Here is a 22,245-nt window from a genome sequence, read left to right as displayed (position 1 = left end):
TAAAACCAAAATGGTACTCCCCATATAAAGATATGAGAGAATCCATCTAATTTTTTTAACTGTTCTCTGTTTAGTGAAGATTCAAGGCGTATGTGTTGAATTATTCTGTTCCAAGTGGAAAAAAAAGTCAGATCAAGAGACTTATAGTGGTTAAGAGCTGTAGGTTTAACACTGTCTATATAAAGCCCATTTGTTGAATGCTACTAAATGCACGACTTTTGCCACAGCTTTTTGATAGTAAAAGCGTTGGCTAGTGTTTGTAGTGTTCTTTGGCTTTTAAGAGCCTTCAGCTTAATGTTAAATGAAGTCAATTGTGTGTGGGATCTGTTTGTGTTTTGTCTTTTGTGAACTGCAGGATTTTTTTTTTTTAAAGTTTGTTGTTACTGGCCCAGTTTTTAATCTGGAGTAAATATTGTATAATTTTAGTATCAAAATATTTGCAATTTAAATGTAAATTTTGCAAGGGGCATAACTTAACCTGGTTATGTCAATGTGAATACATGTGTACTCTGTATGCACAAACAAAAATGTTCACAGGTAGTGCTAACAAATTTTGAAAAGTATATTGAATCCCTTGCTTCAGGGTTTACGCCATCTCTAACTATTAGGGACCAGGATGAAACCTAATCTGTGAGGGAAATGATCCCACAGCTGCTTACTGGGGGATACCCCTTCCTCAGAAGCATCTAATGCTGGCTGCTAGATTAGACCTTGAGTCTGATCCAGGCTGGCAATTCTCGTGTTCCTAACATTAGCCTTTTTCTTATTGATAATATGGCACTTCAGCAGAAAATATTTTTTTAAGTTTTGTGAGAATCTCGGCTTTCCTTTTTTTTAAATAAGCTTTCAGCCCCCATGGTTGCAAATAAAAGCTTGCAAATGTGAAACCTAAAGGCTCAAAAACCAGAAGCCAAATAGGAAGGACCCCATTTTTATTATTTTTAAACCAATATGATTGGGGCCTGACTCATAGTTTTTTAACACTGGGGGTTGGCAGTGCTGGAGGCTGTAGTCTTGCAAAGCCACGCTGTTTCTCCCCTTATTTAGAGATACTGTGTGTGTGGCAGTCACAAATAAGGTAGGTGAATGAATGCACTGATTTTAATAGTTCAAGTGGAATATGGTGTGCTTATTTATAGGCATCATAAAGTACCTCGAACACCTTTTGAGAAGGCACTGTACAGGTGCCCTCAGGCTCATTGAATGAGTTTCAAATTAAGGACTCTTTCAGTGTTCTATTTTTAGTTGTAAAATACTTTGATTCTTCCTTTTTATCATATAGTTATTGTCAGAAGTATTACAAAATAAAAATTGTTACTATTTTAATGAGGAAGATCCATTAAAAACGTATTGCTAAATGCACTGCAGAAGTTAAACCTCCTTTATTAGTTTCAGTTTAAAACCATCTTGGCTTGTCATAAAATCTATAGATGTTTTAAGCTAATGTAAGGAATAGCAATATGCCCTGGCTGAAGAAACACTTCTTAGTTTGTTTACTACTGACCACAGTGCCTTTACCCAAGAATAGTAAACTTTGCTTCATCATCCTACTGGTGTATTTTTATTCTGGGGGAGGGGGGGGGAAATGCAAATAAAGGACCCCAGAAGTATTGATACTATGGGATCCCCTGTAATTGTCTCAGCTGTACATGATTTATTCCTGTGCGTGTTGGCTAATCTGGCATTATCCTAAGCATGTGTGTATGTGTAGAACAATCTTGGGAGATGTCCAGATCAAATATTATTTTTATCAGAAATGTCTATTCAAAAAACTGTGCTCTCAATTGTTGCAAATGTTTCATTACATATACAAACGTTTTGTCTCTAATACAAATTTAAGTAAGCTTGCTTATGACATCTGTATAAGGAATAAACAACATAGTAATCAATCGTCTAACCATGAAATTTCATAATGCTGATGCAGATTCAGTTCTAGCCAGGATGCCGATTATTGTGAAAGAGCAACAAATTTACTGAAGCTTTTCTGTTCGTTTAAATTCTGCCTGCAGTTGCAAGCTGTGTGACCATGCATTTTAAATACTCTTCTGTAGTGTCTCTACTTTTATTCAGTTCCACTGCTTTTGTTGGTGTATGAGTTTGCTGAATTATTGTGTGCTTACTATGAGATTATTTTTTTTAGTACTGCTGATCAAACTTTAATATTCCAACTTAATGGACTTATCAAAATGTGTTTGCCTCCATAAAGATAGGCTTGTCTTTGCTGATGGAAGTTGTTTCAATACCGGAGGTATTGCTTAATTAATTATAGTGACAACTTACCAAAGCAAGAGTACAGTTATAGCTACATCCCTGTTTACCTAAATTGGGTGTGATTTGGTCCATTGTCCTATAATGACTTTTTCTGTAGCTTGTTTTTATTATTTTTGTGAAATCCCCAAAAAAGCTACACTGTCTGTACTACAACTTACGTTGGCATAATTTATGTCACTCAGGTGTGAATAAACCACGTGCGCCCCACCCGAGCGACATAAATTACACCAACATAAGCACCAGTGTGAACAGCGCTATGTCAGTGGAAGAGCTTCTTCTCAGATATTTACTGCCTCTCTCAGAGGTGGTTTTATTACGTCAGTGGGAGAGCTCTCTCCCATCATAGAGCATCTTCACTACATGCGCTCTTCAGCGCTGTATGTGTAGACAAGCCCTTAGATTGTTACAGTGTCACTTCTTTTTCTAGATTAGAGAGAGAAAATGCATTGGTATTGCAATATGTTAAAAAAAAAACTGACAAAATAACTTAAATAAAATTTATTTCATAAGACTTCATAGTTGTCAAACACGAATTTGTGGATACTCCTTGTGCATGAAGGCTTTTTTATCCCAATCATTTTTAAAATAAAACAAATATTTTTTTAAAAGTAGTAGGAATAAAGTTATAAAGTGACAGGTGCCTAATAAGCATCTACTAGGAAATGGGCCCACCCGTGAGGTAAATAAAAATATACTTTTAAATAAGGTAACTGCCTTGTGTTACACTTAGGGGAAAAAAGACTGGAGAAAAACAGTGTAACTGCCTTGTGTTACACTGTTTTTCTCCGGTCTTTTTTCCCCTATGTGTATCATTCTAATAATTAATATACAAACCAAAAATTCTTGTCTCGTCAGAAAAAAGAAATACTTTAGATTTAAAACTCCCAAGAAGGTATGGGTGTGATTCAGATATGAGCGTCTGCCCGTCTCATTGATGTCAGTTAGAGTTGTCTGTGCTTGGTGTAGCTGAAAATCAGGCTATATGTGCTCATTGGTTCGTGAAATGAGGAGGAATCGCCACTGACAGTTGCTATTTTTAATTTACCCAAGGCGTCTGATAAACTTCACTATAGTCACTGATGAATTCTCTATATCCTTATCTTCAGTCTGCTACATGATGAAAGAGAGAACAAGTAGTTGCCTGTTTATCATGGTGTTTTGTTTGCACATCTGGACCTTGTCTAAACTAGAACTTACTTCAGTATAACCGTATCCCTATGTGAATAATCCACACCCCTGAGCGATGTAAATTATACCAAGCTAAGCGATGGTGTAGACAGTACTCTCCCACCAACATAGCTACCACCTCTCGTGTAGTAATTAAGCCGACGGCTTAGAGCGTCTTAGCCAGAAGTGTGACAATGGCACAGCTGCATCAGTGCAGTGTGCCACTGTAGCACTATTAGTGTAGAAGTAGCCTAAGAAGACACTATTTTATCTCTTTGTATTCAGTAGTATGAGTAAATAGTCTGGAGACAGTGTGAAAACAAATTTTTGTTGTGATGTTAGTCTGCCTGTTGCAAGTAGGCAAATATCTCCTTAAGTGATACATGCTTTGTGCAAATCTTCAAAAATATTCCACTCTTAAAAATGCAGAGAATGTCCATCTCCTGAGTATCAGCTTATAGTAACTATATTGCATCCTCTTATTAGGAACATGGTGAAAGGATATTTGAACAGATTAAGCTTTGCTAGCAAATAGAGTTTGACCTTCAGTGTTGGTTTTGAGAATTGGAAACTTAAACTTTTAACAGGTTGATGTACTGAAACCATGCAATGTCACTTCTTTTCCCTCTAGAAATTTGTAACGTCTGATACTCCTTTGAGATATTTGCTTCTTCCCTTCAAAGCTGTCAGGCTTATCTTAATTGCATAGTAATGGTACTAGCTCAAAATTGTTGTGCAAGAGGGATTTTTTTTAATATGTAGTTATAATGTAATTGTGATCTAGATTAAAAAGCAGTTCGAAAAAACACTGTTAATTTAGACGTAAAAAGGAGAAATGTGAGAGATGATGTAGGAAGGCTACAAGATAACATTACATATAAAGTCTTAAATTTTTAGCTATGAGAAATTACCCTTCGGAGTTCTCCTGCAGTGTAATCTTTTTGTAGCCTCTCTGGTTACGTATTAAAAGTGATACAGAAGTATGTACCAACCTTAAAAATTTCTGTGTAGCCAAAATGGTTAAATCCAGAAGTCACAGAATGTCTATATGTGCAAGTAATAGGGAAAAATGTCCTGTAAGCATATTAGTAGTACTTACATAACCTAAGCGTCCGTAGCATGCTCTATTTCTGTAGGATAATTCTTGTAGTAATACAACTCTGTCTGCTAGTACTGTTGTATTGCCATAAATTGAATGATATCTGGGAATGCTAAGAAGTCTATAAATACTTTAGCAATGAAGTAGGTGTTAATTATAGTCAGAGGTTTTAGCTTTTCTTTAGTGAGTTTGAAGGTTCTAAACTCAAGTTACAACCTAGAACTTTTCAGATGTTTTGTATACAAATACTGTTCACATAATCAATCTTCTGAGAAGGTGTCATCACTCAGAAGAAATGTTAAACTGCTCTATGTTGTGCCCATCTTTTGTGACTGAGCAAGTGAAACACTCGCTCCTCCTGCCATCGATTGGACCCTGTAGTTTTGTGAGTGGGAGTGGGGAGGAAATCTCTGTATAATCTTGAAAGCATGGTGGCAAGGGAAAAGGGAATGGAAAAGAGTCCTTTGTGTGTTTCCTTCCCCATCCCTCTGAGCTGTGTCTTGAAATGCGGTCTTCAAAAGTGAATAATAAACTGTGTAGTGGATGTGAGCTGTTGATGTCTGAATGGGACTGTCAAAATGGTACCACTGGTAGATAATCTGTTGCCTTATAAAATGTGTTGATGTGTAGCTATGTGAAAGGCACAAGAGGTACAGATGGTTTTCAGAAATAAACTAAACAGCACCACCAAGCAATTATTTCTCAAAGAAAAAAAATCTGCTTTATTGGTTTATGATGCAGTGTAATTAAAACTACAGCAGCCTACTGCTTATTCTACCCCTTCATTTTAAATGTGTGAACTTTTTCAAATTTAAACTTTTCAGGAAGTGGATAACAATGTCTTTTGAATTATTTTTCTTGGTTTGGCTCCATGAAGTACAATCAGTGCAGGAACTGGTGTGTTAGTAATGCACTGGCACTTTCATTAATTTGTATTTTTAAGGATCCATATCTCTTCTTGCAGATGCTCAAGGATGTAATTTCTTTTGCTTATACAGCACATACTGAACAGATTTTTTTTCTGGCTTGGTTAGGCATCCAAGCAAGCTTGCAAAAACTGTGTATACTATCAGGGCGGGATGTGAATTCAGGCAGTTCTTCTCTTATGGGGGAAGGAGAAACTGGAAATAGTTACACGGAAACTCTCTCAAATTGTAATCAGGATTAGATTATGGGTTTGCCATATGGTGCAATACGTTAGCTTTTTACTTAACCAACACCTGTTTATAAGTGAGGGAAGGCTAAGAAGAGGGCGGCAGAAGAAATATAAATATTAGTCTTAAGGCCAGTCGTGTTCTTTGCTTATCTTCACTGTGCATGTAGATCCACTGATTTCCCTCGGGCTATTTATGTGAATAAGGCGAACAGAATTTAGTCCTTGCAGTGCAGGTTTTATTGCTTGCTAGAACCTGCAGCCTGGCCCTGCACCCCACCACCAATAGGAACTCCATGGGAGGAGGATGCTGCTCTTCAACAGAGAGAGCCTACAATCCCATCGCAGCCAGATGGACTGGCTTTGTTTTTGTTTTGTTGGCTGGTTGCATTAACTTGTTACCTGTGTATGGTTGGTTTTTTGTTTTTGTGTGTTTTTTTTTCCCCTTCTTTCCCCTCCTCTGTTGGTCAAAATTATGTGGTTGAACCTAATTAATTGTTAGGGTGCCTAGAGCTCTTGTGTGGATGTTTATTGTTTAAATTTAAATATTTTCTTAAGTGTGCTAAACATGGTTCAAACATGTAGGAAGGTGCAGACCTTACCCTGAAGATCTTACAGTCTAAAGGCTAGGACCTGAAACGTTTAAGCCTGTGGGTAATGTGACTTGTGTAGAGGCACTGAACTCAGTGAAAAACAGTTTGCATGAGAAAGGCCATAGAAGGAAAATGTTTGCTTCAGGCAATAGTATTCAATTTGCAAGAGCAACAAGAATTGCTAATTTAGCCTTTAACTAAAAAATATACTGTAAATGACAAGATAAAACCCAGTTCTTAAATTCAGCACTGTCCTGGGTTTCATTTAATCAGTGCATAAGGTCTGGTTGTATACCTTCCCTGCTTAAACAAATAGGGTTTGTGACACAGGGATAGTTTCTTTTAAGGAGCTTAATTTTGCCATTACTTCAATAGGATAATATCCCATTCTGTTTTGACATCAGTTACAGCCATGTTATTTCACCCAATTTAGTGAAGTTATTGTGTCTGACTTTATACTGACTTCTTCATTGGAGAGGAGTTCTTGGTTTTTGTTTTTGTTTTTCCCTAATTGCTATGGTGATGGATTCTAATACCAGATCTTAAGAATGAAACAATTTTTTTGTTTAATAACTATTTTAATGCTTGTCAAAAGTACTTAATTGGCAAACAAAAAGCACTCCACCTGCTGGAGGCCCAGGGATGTGTGGCTGCCAAATCACCAGTGCACCATATCCCCGCCTCACTTTTTTTTTTCTTCACAAGCACACACAGAGTGGACATGTTGGAATGGGGGTTAATACTGCTTCCTGGAGCCTTAACTCCCATAGTATGGCAATATATTTCTGGACATGTCTTGCATTTCATTCCTCCCTGGGAGTTAGGCCATCCATACAGATTTGTTATGGGGATGGAATGGAGCTTCCTGCAGGCTCCCAGGAACGAGAGAGCATACCAAGGGAAGACAACTCTCTCTTGTTGCTTTCTGGGTTTTTCTCTGCTGTTCTTCCGAGTTTATCTCCATTCATCACAGCAGATGGATGTATAGGGAGCTGGATCATTATATTTCTGTATGCATGTAGTGCACTAGTTGTTGTTGTGATAAGAGTAGCCAAACCATTCCAAAACAGCATGTATAAAGATGTTTTTCTTCCTCCTCATTCCTATCCCTTTAGAAGTATAGTATTCACATTGCTTTCCGTGCCAAGGATGAGTAAGTTGGTATTACCTCATGGCCAAAGCTACCATGTCTGCCTGCTGTCCTAAGTAAATTGTGTGAATGTTTTGGTGGTTGTGGCCAATTAGATACCATATAAAAGAAATGCTCTGAAATGACAGATAAAATCTGAGTGTGGGGTTAGCTCTGGGTACTCAGAGCCATGACCGAACAGTCTGAGTATGTTTTCCAGGTCAAAGCAGCTGGAGAATAGCTAGACGAGGATTCCTTCATATGGGGATTGGGGAGTAATTAAGGATAAACAAAAAAAAATCCCATACTGGTCATATTCATCTGTCAGTGAGCATTCTGTAAATAAACACCTGATGAGTGGAACAGCCAGACAATTAGTTGGCTGTAATTAACAGCTCATAAATACATAACTTATGCAGGGAAGTTGCTAATATAGCAGGCATTCAGTGTGGGATTTGTGACAAATTGACTATGCTTTGTTTGCAGTTTTATTTTATATTCCATGAAGGTGATTTGTTTAAACCAAGAACAAAATGTCTCTGAGAGCAAAACATTTCCTGTTTCTTGCAGTGGGTTTTTTTTTAATGGGCCATTGTATTGTAAAATGTGTTGGTTGGTCAATTTGTTCTTGCATTTAGCATCTTAACTCAGTGTTTGGAAAAAATACACTTACCCACTGATTATTTAGCAAGAGGGAAGTTTTCCATGGAGGAAAAAATGGGCCCAAGCCATCATTTTCTGCTCAGTATAAAAAACTTTTACTATGGATCATAGTGTTCACTGCTGTCCCACAGGGTTGTGAATATCAGCTATGTCTTGGTAGTTCTGCAAGTAGTGCAAAACTACCTCATCCGTTTCGCTCTGCTGCTGTTTGGGAAAGCTATGAGCAGTAAGCACACAAACCCCTGCACACCTGTCTTTCACATCCACCTCTGGCTGGTGGGTCTAGTCCTCCTGGCTAATAAGTGACTGGTAAATTATTCAAGCTCTGTCATAAATATTCATTCATTTTCCAGAGTTACTGAAGACTGACATAAAAATTTCTTAGAGAGTAATCTTAGAGACTCATCTAACCAAATTATTGCTGCTTTCAATGGTGTCTCTTGACAGCATTAATGTGCAACAGAAATAAAATTAAAACCTGGTATAAACTGTACATGTGTTCTTGCTGTCTATCCCCATGAAATGTGGAAACCCCAAAAGTGCTGTATAATCCCTACACGTATATTTATTACCATCCAACCAACCGGTAGATCCCAAGCTATCTATCTTTTTTAAAGGTTGGGGGGCAGTGTGATTTGGAGGGGGTGGAATAAGAGAAAAGATGCTCATTGTCCTGAAGTAGTGGGCAGTGCGAGAGTTATATAATAAGTGACCTGGTGCCCTAAATAGAATCCGCCTCCACAGTCATGGATCAAACAGCCATTCCAAAACCGATCCACTTCTGGACCCATTGTTATAGAAGTGACTTTTTGAGGGAGATTCTTCAAGTACTCTTTCTTTATGAAGTTAGAGACAACAATACTTACTGTGCCATTGCTTCCCTTTTCCAAAAACAAAACATCTTAAAAAGGGTGTAACAGATCTTCACCACAAGTTCCTGGTTGTGCCACTGTCTTCTGTTTTGAGTCAGATATGCTTCATGTGCATTCCCCCCCCCCCATGTCCCCCCCCCACCGTTTTTTGTTAACATGACGCTTAGAAATATTTCCCTTTCTGGATGGACGTGAAGGGTAATTTCTTTAAAATATGATATATAATACAGAATACACACTTACTAGACGGATGTGAACAAAGCACTCATTGAATAACAGTGCAAAGATTAAGGTTCAAATATGCCACCTTATCTTTCTCTTTGCATGGTACATTGCTTTCTTTAATTATGTGATGTACTATAGCCTTGATCCTGCGTGTGCACGCGCACACACACACACTTCATTTTACTACTTCGAGTAGTAGTAATAATAGTACCTATCTGTTACATAGAGCTTTTAGTTTTGGCACTATTCATGGTAGTAAAATGGAGCATGTGTGTAAGTGTTTGCAGATTTGGGGCCCATTTCCCTAATGTACATTTTTTTTCTACACCCATAACTTTGTAAGAATGACAAATATTACATACTTACATTAAATTCATTATCAGAATGTTATCTAGAAGACAGAACTTATCATATAAGGTTATAATACGGCATGTACTGCTTTTTAAATTTTTATCACATATTTACTAAGGACCAGATTGAAAGCTCTTTGAAATTAATGGAACAGCTAAGCAGGATGTTTTCTTTTTTTTACACCAAGATGGTACGTCTCTTAAAGACAACATATGGTATCTCAATATGTTAGAAACGTTCCCTGAGGAAATAACTATGTATGTTAACAGTGGAGGTAGTCTGATATTTCATGTTATTTTTTGTTGTATGTGTATACCTTATTTCTGTTTCATGTGAGCTATGCCGGAACTGTATTAATAAAGTTTAAACATTACTCTTACCAATTATTGGATGTATTTACTTTACAGTATTTATTTTTAACTGAACAAGTTAAACCTCTTAAATTGCTTTTTTCAATATACTGACATGTAGCTTTTGGTCAGTTTTAATTGTATTGCATTATAATAACCTTATTGCAAAATAGGAGTGGAAGTGGACCTGATGATAGTTATGTAAATTACTGAAACAGTTCACTTATGCAACAGTGTATCTTTACACTGGATATGAAAGCTGCAAATGAAGAAAGGGTTGAAAACCACCGGGCTAAGTTATTTTCCCTCATGAGTTGCTACATAGCAATCATGTACCCTGTTCATCTGCCATGTTCAAGCAAGGAAGTTCTTTAGCTAGTGAAGAGCATAAACTAGAGATCCTTGCTAGAACGTTGCACCCATGTTAACCTACCTTGTTTACTTTGGAGGGGGGAAGGTGCTGCCGTGTTTTGTTTTGGCTGAATAGAATATAGTTGCATTATTACACCCATGATACTAAAATCCTCAACATGGTTTGTTTCATAGATCTTAACAAGGACTAAACCTCAAGCTAAGTTTGAAAAAATCAATCTGGTAGTTATAAAGTTATCAAGAGTAATAAAATGGCACGTTTATACCAAAAATGTCATTGCTAACTTAAAGAGAAATTTTTCTACTGGGATGTTCACTGGCAAATATTTAAAGTCTTTTTAAGATTTAAAAAAATCAAATAGCCTTCACTACTCATTAGTGACTGGCTAATTTTGATTGGAAGTTTAACCATTTTTAAATGATCCTCTCTCTTGGAGTGGGATGAGAAACATAACCCTCACATTATTAGTATTTGTGTTACTTTAGTGCCATGAGGCCCTAGTCATAGACCAGGACTCCATTGTGCGAGGCACTGTACAAAAGCAGAACAAAAAGATGCTGTTTGCCCGAAGGAGCTCACAGTATAAGTGTAAAACAAGAGACAACAGACAGATGGAGAATTACAAGAAAACAATATTGGCCGACATGTAAGGCAATGGTATCAGCACGCTAATGGCTACTTGGGTTTTGCTCAAACATTTAAAAACAAAACAAAAATCTTATTAGGCGCAGAGCTAAAGAATGAAAAACTTGAGTTTGAAAAATGAGGTTAAAGTGTACCACCTCCTACATGGGGATTGGGGATTGACACGCCTATTGGGAAGTTGTGTATGACAGCTAGATTGGGCATGTGAGTTTGTGAACATTTGGACCTCAGTGTTTTCAGAAAGAGGAGTGACCTGACAATGTTGTTGTAATAGAAATATAGTTGAATAGTTATTTAATTATAAGGGGTCATACATTTCTTTTAATTGCTTATGCAGCTAGTAGAAGTAGTCAGTCTAGTTCAGTTTGTTTACACTGGCCCAGAACCGTGTGTGTGTATAGACTTGTTCCACAGAGGTGTCCTGTCTGCTCTTTCTTCTCCCTGACTCTATATACCATGTGTTTGATACATTCACTTATAAAATAGGGTTCTGATACATTCCTCTTCCTTTCTCTTCCCCCTCCCCCTGCTATTAAAATTTCATAAGGCTTTGTTTTACATTAGTTGGATGCTTATTAAGTTCTATGGCACAGTGACTTTTGACACACATGTATGAAGCAATAAAAGCAGTTAATAATTCAGGTTAGTTTTGAACACTATTTCACTAGGAGGGTGGTGAAACACTGGAATGGGTTACCCGGGACATGGTGGAATCTCCATCCTTAGAGGTTTTTAAGGCCTGGCTTGACAAAACCCTGGCTGGGACGATTTAGTTGGTGTTGGTCCTGCTTTGAACAGGGGGTTGGACTAGATGACCTCCTGAGGTCTCTTCCAACCCTAATCTTCTATGATTCTATGAAAGGACAAGGAATAGGAAACCAGTGGCCCTATTCTCTTGCATATTGGTAGGTTTGAAAGAATAAATAACAGCCCTTCATTTGTGATGCATTAACTGCAGTTTTTTCTTGACCTCAGTGGGAAAGTTTTGCTGGTCAATAATTGCGAAAATATTTAATCACACATTAATCACACTATCTTAGATGAAAGTAGAAGAATGATTGCACAGCTAAATAAATCCCTTTTTAGTAACAATAGGGAAATTTAACAAAATTGGTTAATCCTTTCGGCAATAATATGTTGTAAGTTCTTATATTTTGACTTTCCTAAGAAGTCATATTTATGTGCTTTTAAAGAGACATGCCCCCACTTGAAAAATGTCTGAAAATGTTGTGCCTGTTGTTGCAGGTAACAACTAGATTATGAGAGTGGAGAGATGAGGGAGAAAAAACTGCTTCTGTTTATTCTGTGCATTTGACAGTCCTTTGTGTGTAGCTAGTTCCACTATGATGCTGATGGTCACTTGCACTTCCCCTCTCATGTTCTGGTATGGTGACCGTACTCATGCCTAGAGTTCCCTGACCTCTGCAAGAGAGCATTATACTCATAGCTGCAGCAGCAGTTTTGAAACTGCAGGCAAGGCAGGCAGGTGTGTGGGGAGGAAGGAAAGGGTGGGCACCAGCATGTTTGGTGTTTCTCTTGGGGCCCACCAACTCTACCCTGATAGAAAGACATTTATAAGCCTCAGAAGGGGAACAGAAAACCTTATTTAAAAAAAATAAGAGAGCATCCTTTGTGTACCTATATCAGACTAATTATTATTTAATTTAATTAGTTTCAAAAAATCAAGTTGACCGTATCCCTTTGTTTTTGTCTTTCTGCTGTAACTATGTATTACAGGAAAAAAAGCAAGTAGAAAATCTTCCATCAGAACTATATCCTTTCAGTGGGTCTCTGTTAAAAGGAGCTCTCTTTTGCATTAAGTATATTTTTCTTTGGTTAACGGAATATGCTGTATATTTATCAGAACTATTTATTATCTCTAATGCACTAAGCAATGCAATATACAGTAAAATGAAAACAGTGGCAGTGAATGTGAGAGCTCCACTCTTTCTGTAAAAATGTCTTATGCTTCAGTAAAATATTTGTTCAGTTCATACATAAATCTTTCTTTTAAGCAATGTTAATTTTATATGGATGCCAGTTTCCTTGTGACACAAACATTCCTTTTTATTCAGAATGGTCTAGCAACAGTATAATTTTTCCTGATGGCAGAGGATTTTGGGTCTGAGAGTGAAAATAAATCCCCTCTGTTCCCCTTTCCCTCTATCCTGGTGCACACATCTTATTCCTTGGCCTTCATCTGTCTTCACCTAATTTTAAAGAGCAAGATTTGTGCTAATTGTTTAGTAGAATGTAATCATGAAAAGATCCTGTATATTGTTAGCTAAGCTTCTGGTCATCATTTCTTTAACAAGTCACGTGATCTATTGAAAGATACTATAGTCTATTGAAAGACTACATTTGATAGACAGTAGCTGCACATAGATCTCCTAAAGGTCCAGGAGCTGTTAGACCCCCTCATTCGCTTGCACTTGCTGGGAATGTCATTGTCAACACTTACCTCTCTGGCCAGCATGTCTTTACACCACAGGACGCTTTTTTAAAAACCTTGGATCAGCAACTCAGTAAATGATTAACATATACTTCAGTTTCCTTTGTGGTCACAATAAAATTCCTGGAGGAGTTTCAATTCAATATCCCTTAAAATACTTTAGTGTAAGGAGAGGAAAGATGGTGTCTGCTGTGAAATGCTCCACTGGACTTAAAATAAAAACAAGCAAACAGAAACCTAATACAAGGCTCAAGTGTAATAGTAAATGGTTTCAAAAGGAGGGAGGTAAATGAAAAGCTGCATCTCTTGGTACTACGGACCCCTGCATCTTGTCTGACTATTCGATCTTGTCTGTAATACTGAACCTATAGACACCCTGTACATATTAATGACCTGGAAGATTAAGGTGTGCTGATTTTTCAGCTCACATAAAACTAGGAGAATCAAACGAAAGAGGAGAGTGAGCCCAGAGTGAAGGGGAGATAATGGTAAGCATCGCTTGAAAAGTATTGGCCATGTTGTTTAGAAAACCCTCCAATATGTGGGGAAGGGAAGAATTAATGGTCAATAATAAATATATAAGCAGGGTATTATTCTGTGTAAATGGAGAGGCTGGGGTGTATTTCTCCCTTTAAAGGCTCTAGGTACACTGGCTGGTGTAGGATTTACGGATAAGGAGTTTTTTCATACCTATCTTTAAAAATATATGTGAAGTCAAAGACTTATTTGGAGAAGATTCCACACATATTACAGCTTCCATTCTTTGTTGCAATGAATGAGGGGCCGAGCTATGGAAATTGCTGAGGATCTAATTACATTTTGAGCTGCATATTAGTAGCATTCATGTAAGTCAAATCAAGAATTCTTTTTTCTGCTGTGGGAGGCATATTGAAATAATCTGCTGTGTAAAGTTGTGTGTTTGGATACCTGTGCCAGGCACAAGCATCAGTGAGTGAGGGTTTGTTTTTCAGTTGATTTACAAAAGAGATTGGATTTGCATAGTGCCATTCATTACTGTAAGTGGCATTCTTCAAGTGTGACACTTTTAAGGATTATTAAAATTGTGGAGATTAAATTGTAGCAAGAAAGATCATTAACTGTTACTAGCTGGTGGCAGGCTTATTAAATAAATAAATGGGAAGCCAGTGATTTTTCCTGGAGTATTGATTAAATATCGACAGTGACAGGACTCTTTTTACCACCAAGCAGCTCCTGCTGAGTTTAAAGCTGTATTGTGGTAGCACCTGTTAGTACTGCTGTAGATTTGGGGATTGGGCCCTGTTTGTCATCCCCATTTTTTGTGGGGGTGGGGAGAGAGAAGGGATGTTCTGACGTTTCAAATCTCGTCTCCCAGAAAATTAAATGCAAGCTGCTAAACTAAATTATTTATTTCATATTAATAAACTATTTATATTACTTCTTATGTTGGGTGGTAGTTATTTAATAGTTAGCTATAACTTCTTTTAAATGGATTTGATACTGCCATTTGGGGTCGAGTGTTTAAGTTATCAATATTTCTGCATTTTAAACAAAATACATGCTATGCCTGTGCAGCAAGTAAATTTTTCTTCATGTGTTTCCTCCCTCCCAGGCACCTACATTTCATAGCGTGAATTAACAGGCACAACAGAAGGAAGTTGAGGCTAACTCTACACATCCTGATTCTTGGACTGTCCTTGCTTACGTTATGTGTGTATTGTAAAGCCCACCTCCCTTGTGACTTTTGGAAATGAATTCAATGGAATCTGTGAGTGCTCAGGCCATTAATGCTAGATTTACATAGCGTGTTTCTTGTTTAATTTTTGGGGAAAGGTTGAGACCTCCATCCCTGTCAGATTAAGTAATGCAGAGTCCTCTTCTTCTTGTCGGATTTCCCTTTGGGAGCAACTCCTCAGCAGATCACTGAAATAAGTGGTCAGTTATTCAGGCAGTTCAACTCCATAAACTCTTCTTTACTGAATTTTTAATTAATTTTTTAAGAGCTGTAGCAAAAAGAATGGGTGTGAAGGGAGCATAGGATAGGCTGCACAGCTCAGCCACCAAGGTCTGTTTTTTTTTTTCCTTTTTACATCAAGGAAGAATAAAGGTAATTGGAGGGGGGTAGATGATTAAACCAGTGTTAGTCTCTCCTTTCTCTTTTCAAAACACACACTACTCTGGCAGAGCCTAAATGTAGTGTTCAACAGAGGTTGCACTGCTACCACCTCTTGCTTAATCTTAAACACAAATACCTCAAGAGCAGAGCATAAGGGACGCTGTCTATGTGAAATGTAGTTAATGGTCTTACAGAGAAGCGTACCTTTTCATCCGTCATACTCCTCCTTGAGACCCACTGTACTGAGATGCTTACAAGTAACTTAGCCAGCCATTAATGGCCAAGTAAAGGTGCAGCTGGGTGGTGAGTGTATATGTGCATGCGTACACATTTATATAAATACTGCAAAAAATGCAGCTAACAAGATGGCAGGGGTGGGGAGGGAGCATGAGAAGGGGAGAGAAATAAAGCGGACCTTTGTAAGATTCATGTTAATTGTCTGGATTACTCTGCTTGTTTATATTCTTCTCCCCCAACCATAGTTGGTTTATGTTTTATAGAGCACATTTTGGATTCTACTGTAATAAGTCAGTTTTGTAGGATAAGTTAAATGTAGCTTCTGCCTCTGGGCCAACTACCAATTTTTATATAGTTAACAAGGATTAACTATAACCATATAGCACACTTTCAAACACAGCTGCCCTCAGTCTCTACGAGGTGTCAATTACATTTCACAGTGTGTGTTTCCACTTTCTCTAACACAAGGCATTGTTAGTATTGCACTGAATCCCACCTCACGCGTAGCATTTCTTATAACAGAAATGTGGCATCTCGGTCACAAGCAGCAAGGACTAAGTCTTGCTTTTTTTCAGGAGATTTGGTCATAATTGTAATTCAGACTTGCTGAAATTTTCTGAATTTTCATACTTTTTAAAATAAGAATTTAATTCAACCATTTAGTGGGGGAGGAAGAATGCCATTTTCTAACCATCATGATGGAAGTAAAAGGAATGGAGCTGTGAGTGACTGGTGCTCCCTGAAGTGGTGCTACTTGCCTTATCTAGAAGGGCTGCAGATCTTCTGTGTTCCATGTTTGCACAAGGAGCACTTATAGTCAGTGTAAATGCCAAACCCAATTTCTAAGCAAATTTGACATCTTTTGCTGATACACTTTACTGTATTAGATTTCCTGATATCCTCCCCTGACACTGACCAACCCTGATTTGTTTCCCGTGAATATAAGAAGCTGTCATAGTACACCCCAAAAACTGAACTAGTGACCAAATGATGTATGGCCTGGAGACTCCTAATAGGGGGGACAGAGGGCTCTTGTCATCTTCCATTTTGAGACAACTATGATGACCTCTTAGGCTTCCTTGATATGCATAGCACTCCTCTCCAATCAAGCCAAAGTGATCTTTCTTGACTGTTTCAGACCACATTACTCCACTGATTTCCCTTTTCCCAATGTATCAAGTTTAAACTGCTCGTATGTGCCTTGAAAAGTCCTGCACAATTCCTACATCTCTGATGTCTTTTCTCTTCACATTTGTCCTCTCCTTTTGTACTTTACCAGCTATATTAGTCTCAACATACCATTCATTTTCTACTCTCCATTACTTTCTTCTTTCCTCATCCATTTAGCCTCTTGTGTGAAAGTGCACCACCCTCCTCATTCGCAACTTTCCTAAAGCCCCATTTGGTCTATGAGACTCACAAATTATAAAAGGTGGAGATGTGCGGGAGGGGAGTGTCAAATATTTTTTAACCTAAAGTGACTCCTTCCTCGCGGTCTTGTGATATGTCTTGTCTTTGTCCAGCACCTAGATTAAGATCTCTTCGGGCAGGAACTGTCATGAAATGTGCATTTTGTAGAGTGCCAAGCTCATTTTGGTGTTTAACAAATAGTTAGTAGTAGCCTGTTCAATATTTTTAGTTTTATGAAGCTGATGATGCCAGAGCTGTTTTCTCTGGGAGCTGGTAGACTGCTGTTACCTCGCTACACAAGGTGATCACATTGCGACTATAAACTTTGCACCATTAGTGTAAAAGGACACATTACAGTGAATTACTGTATCTATATTTAAATTACTGTTTTCTAGTGATTTTAATTGTCTTAGATATGTAAATGAAACTGAAGGGCAAATTCACTTATCTTTATATAATGGTTAGTCATTTGACTTTTTTTTTTTTTACACTATTATGAAGGAGCATTGTTTCATTTAACAGGTGAAATGAGATGCTGTTAAGACAATTACAGTGGATCTTTAATGGAGAAAAGAATAAGTAAAAGTAATGCATATCTTTTTACTTCTGGGATGCCTCTAAAGATCAGTTCACTGTTCTCTTAGAGGTTTCACAATAATTGCATTGTTAAGAGGTTTTCTCTTAGGACTACAGGGCATGAAAGGATCTTTGCATATTTTTGGGGGGAGGGAGGATATTTAATGGGGATTTTTGACCCGGGGCGGGAGGGGGGAGAGTCTAACTTCACAGAGATGAGAATGCAATCTGGCATCCTGTATCTCGATTTAATAAAGCAACAATTTTAATATAATCTTTTTTACAAGATCCAGAAGGCTGGTCTCTAATGCAACCCCACCAATAATATAAACCTTCCCGGCAGAAATACTTGTGTCATAAAGTAGCACACCCAGTCCACATGCTGACCTTTTTTTAAAAATGCATGGGAACAACTAAATATAACAATTACAGGTAGTTATATAATTAAAGACTATATAAAAATGCACAAGAGCAGAATTAGGATTACATGGGCAACCTTAATATTTGGTATTTCCTGTCTTTTGAGTGCTTGACTCTACATTCTTTTCAGTTTTCCTTCTTACACAGAATGCAGGAAGGAAGTAATCCTGACATGGATGAGACAAGAGAAAAAGTCTCTGAACTATTTTGCTTTTTATGACTCCATTAACTCAACCACAGAAGGATTATTTTTCATTTTAGATAATCCGTTTACTGCCATGGTCTCAAGTATAAAAATCAAATTCTAGGGCTTCATGTACAGTTCCCAAAATGATGATATGCATCCACTAGAGCTAATTCAGTTTAAATTAATGTCACTTTTGTATCTTAAAACATAAAAATAATCTGATTTTTCTGTACTTAGAAGTGCCTGGGCGTGGCACAAATAGAATAGAATTGTTGAGCAAGATATATTGTGCTTATGGTGAAAGACCTCTTCTTGGATACACCACAGATGTTATCTTCCTCTTTCATGTCCAGCTGGAGTGGCTTATGCTCAGAAAATTATTACTGAATAATTGTACTAGCTGCTGACAAGCAAAAACTAGTGATTTCCTTAAAGTAGCTTCCTGTTTGTTTTCCCCAAATAGTTTTTTAGTGATTAGCATGTGCTTGATTGGTCCTCAGAAAAATAAGAGATTTTTTTTCTAGCATTGATTGAATGCTAGAAAACGTGAGCAGCATTTTGATTCCCGATTAACTATTTTTTTCTTGTTGTCAAGTAGCTTGTAGTCAAACAGCCATTTATTTATTCATGCTCTCTGTCTCTACCCTGTAAGAAAGTATTACTAACTTTAAAATGGATAAATACATACTGAAAATTTGACAAGTAGTGAAAGCATATCTGCATTGAGGTCTTCCTGCTTATGATCACTATCTTCACAATTCCATCCACCTTATACAGCTGTAGATGGCTATGCTGATCACATCCAGTTTGAGTATTGTGCATTTTGCCTGTTCTTTGTTGTATGTAATTGAATATTTACACTGGCTAATTGAGGCATGGAGGTGCTCAACAGTGTATAGTATATCAGGATCCCTGTCAAACCATAGAAGATATTAGGAATGATGGGTAGCATTTCTTTCTTTACTATACAGACTTACTGCTGTAACACGATTCTTCTTCAGCAATTGCAGGTCTAAATTATACATCTTTAAGCAAACTTCCATATTAACGTTAACTTGATGCATATGAAAGAAATAGTACTTGAGAAGGACTGTACAATGAGAAGCCACGCATTGAAAACACATTGTATATAGAATAATGTTCCATTCTTTTTGCTACCACTATCTTTAATCATCTTTCTGTGTGTGCTTTCTCTTGATTCTGTTTTGCCCTTACTTAATATTCATATACAGTCTGTGTGCCCCCCGCCGCCAAGGTGCTGGATTCCACATGTAGGTTTTGAGCCCTTACCACTCTTCTTGGTTCAGGGGCATTCTGATTTTGAGTTCTAGTTTGGGCCGTTTAGCCTGGCTAAACTACTGAAATTTGGTACTTTACTTCCACAGGTCATATGGAGAAAAAAGGAGCTTAGATTCTATGCTGGTAAACTCGATAGGTAAATCTGAAAAGGAAATACACTTAGAGAAAAGAGCCATGTTGTTTGGGGTTTTTTAAAGAGTCCTGTAGTATCTGCATGGATGCTTAAGATCTGGGGGTTTTTTTGTAACTGCCTTTAGAGAAGCCTGTGTCTTTTTATTATGTTAATTATAACTCTTATCCATTTTACTAAGGGTTTATCTACATTTGAAATGCTATAGCTGCAGCTGCGCAGATGTAGTGCTTCAATGTAGGCACTGCCCATGCCGACAGGAGGGGATTCTCCCATCGGCACAGATGCTTCACCTTCCCTAGAGGCAGTAGCTAGGTCAACAGAAGAATTCTTCCATTGACCTATGGGTGTCTACACCAGGGGCTAGGCTGGCTTAACCTATGGGGTTTTTCATACTCCTGAGCAATGTATCTGGGTCTGCCTAACTTTTTAGTGTCGATAAGGCCTTAGTTGATCATAACAGAGTTAATCGTTTAAGCATAATACACAATGAAGCAGTCTACTATAAGTTCAACTGACTCACCCCTATCAGATCTCTGTACTGCACTGAGAAGTCTTACATAGTTGTCATTTCACATCACAATGAATCCATTTAATCTCAACTGTAGGTGTCCTTATAAGCACCTACCCTTTCTCTTTAGCACCATTGTGAAGTGCTGAAATAAACAGGATGGTTCAGTTGTACAGCTTTTTTTTTTTTAAAACTTAAAACTGAACTGTATCAACTAACTACTACTTCCCCTTTCTTGCTTCTCCCTTTTGTGGTATTCTAGATATGGTTCTGTGGTGAGTTAGTAAGAAGAGTCTTGAATTAATAAAGGTGAACAGTCATAGCATCAGACAGACACTGAGCTATAAGCTAAATTATCAGCATTTCGACGTTAAAATTTGCTGTCAGTCAGGCGCACTTTGCACTTCTGTTGTACGTGCTGTGGAGGGATACTAAAAGTTTGAAAAAGTGCCTGCTTTAGAACAACAAATCCTGTATAGTGACAAAAGATTATAGAAGTATCTATGATGGAGGGGTAACGGAAAACTCCAGAGCTGCTCTTGTAACAACCTAATATCTTGTTGCTACCTAGTAGAGTTGTGAACCTGTATTTCTATCAGTATTTCTGCACAGAGCCCCATTGAAGTCAATGCAGAGTAATAGCAAAACTGGGGCTTTAGACTCTAAATGATTTGGGGCAGTGATTGTCATTAACGTCGTACAGATTCCAGTGCAGTGGGGTCCCCAGTCCTGATCTGGGCCTTCTGGTGCCATTGCCATACAACTAATGATAGTGACTGATAAGTCTACTTTGGAGACAGTCAGTTCTCTCTCTTTGGGATATACATAGCACCTAATTCAAATTTTTATCTAAACAGCTTTTAAGATAGCTTGTACATGGGCTCCCTGCTTGGAGTGCTGTTCAGTACCCAGTCTAGCTCCTCCTAGAACAGGAACATTCTAAATGGGTTATTGGACTGGTAATTGTGGTCTTTTGCCCAGCAAAAGTTCTTCAGGGATTTTATCTTTTCCTGCCACCAAACACCAAAGCAGGCCATTTATACCTTTTGGAGGTAATTTCTGGTCTGGAATGGGTAGACAGACACAAAAAAGGCTATGGGGGAATTTTGGGATGGCATTGAGTGATCTGTGAACTTTCAAATGGCCTGTAGCTGCGTCCAAACAGGAAGCAATAACTTGTGTCAGCAGCACTCGATCTTCAATCTATATCCTCTGACTAGTCAGCTAGCTCAAGGTTAAAGTACCACTATGCTCAAGCTAGAGATATTGGTGTGTGAATGAGAGTCAGGTTGGGAGAAACGTTTTAGTTATGACTGTGCAGTGAAGACCTACCCTAAAGCAGTGTCTACTAGAGGAAGGAGCAAAGGGTTGAAAGTAGGGAGGTGTGGAGAGTTGTTTTGTCTGTTTCCCCATCTCTTCTCACAGTGGAGTTAATCTCATTAGTGTTTGAAGTTATGGTGATGAGCACCCTACATAAGGAAATGTATAATTTCATGGTCAGTGGAGAGTTTTGATGATGTACACTAACAGCAGGGGCACACTCGGGTGAGGGTAAAAAGAAATATTGAACTGTAGTTTTCTATACCATCGATCTTTTCTTAGGTAGTTATAGCCCCCATTACTGTAGTATGTGAACACTTCAAAATCTTAAATATATTTTGCCTTTCAACACCCCTGTGAGAGGTAGGGAAGTACCCCATTTTTCAGATAGTCTCTCTCTGCTTCAGTTACCTAAATGACTTGCCCAGCATCACACAGGAAGTTTGTGATGGAGCAGGGAATTGAACCTGTCTCTCCCAAGCTACCACTTTAAACACTAAATCTTGAGGATTTCCTGAGGACCATCTGTTCTCTATGCTGAATGACATAGTATGTGATCAATACAATTAATGAATATCAAAATGCATACATACAAGGGGGATGAATTAAGGTTGCATGGACAACCTAAATTCTGGCAGAATTTTGCAGTTTTGACTGCACTTCTTCTGACAACTGAATATCCATTGTTGGCCTTTTAGGGGTGAAAGGGACCCTGGG

The 22,245-nt window shown here is 38.0% G+C and overlaps 1 protein-coding gene across 9 annotated transcripts in view; it reads left to right on the top strand.

Moving 5' to 3' along the window:
• Positions 1–22,245, top strand: part of DAPK1 (death associated protein kinase 1) — a 122,777-nt gene that overhangs the window by 2,124 nt on the left and 98,408 nt on the right. The window contains exon 2 of one of the 9 annotated variants that reach the window (XM_043546425.1): positions 14,935–15,090. The exons of the other annotated variants lie outside the window; for them this stretch is intronic. The gene's annotated coding sequence lies outside the window, so the exon portion shown is untranslated. The remainder of the gene's footprint in view (positions 1–14,934; positions 15,091–22,245) is intronic. 9 annotated transcript variants of the gene reach the window in all.

The sequence above is a fragment of the Chelonia mydas genome, chromosome 5 (genome assembly GCF_015237465.2).
Source record: "Chelonia mydas isolate rCheMyd1 chromosome 5, rCheMyd1.pri.v2, whole genome shotgun sequence".
NCBI classification, from domain to species: domain Eukaryota; kingdom Metazoa; phylum Chordata; order Testudines; family Cheloniidae; genus Chelonia; species Chelonia mydas.
The sequence above is the reverse complement of the archived record's forward strand: the minus strand, read 5'-3'. Positions and strand labels throughout refer to the sequence as shown.